The sequence below is a fragment of the Lipotes vexillifer genome, unplaced genomic scaffold (genome assembly GCF_000442215.2).
Source record: "Lipotes vexillifer unplaced genomic scaffold, Lipotes_vexillifer_v1.1 scaffold802, whole genome shotgun sequence".
Taxonomy (NCBI): Eukaryota; Metazoa; Chordata; class Mammalia; order Artiodactyla; family Lipotidae; genus Lipotes; species Lipotes vexillifer.
Window position 1 is genome coordinate 207,749 of NW_006790237.1, and position 549 is coordinate 208,297.

Here is a 549-nt window from a genome sequence, read left to right on the forward strand (position 1 = left end):
GCGGTACGCGGGCCTCTCACTGCTGTGGCCTCTCCCGTTGTGGAGCACAGGCTCCGGACGCGCAAGCTCAGCGGCCATGGCTCACGGGCCCAGCCACCCCGCCGCACTCCGCGGAGTGGGATGTGGGATCTTCCCGGACCGGGACACGAACCCGTGTCCCCTGCATCGGCAGGCGGACTCTCAACCACTGCGCCACCAGGGAAGCCCTGTCAAATGAGAATTTTAAACACTGGGTTTAACAGACATAGGCCCCTTCTAAGTACTTTACAAATATTAACTCATTTAATGCTCACGACAACCCTATGAAGTGGGTGCTATTAGTCCCATTTTGTAGCAGGGGAAACTGAGGCACAGGGAGGCTAAGCAAGCTGCCCAAGGTCACAGCCGGCTGGGGGCGGGCGAGATTCTACCTCGTGCCGTCCTGCACCGCACTAGGTGGGTAGGCTTCCCTGTACTGGTGGGGTCTTGAATTTGGGATCTTGTCCGTCCTCCCCCATCAGGATGTGAGCTCTGGGTGGGGGGACCTCGTCTGGTGCACACAGGCATTTA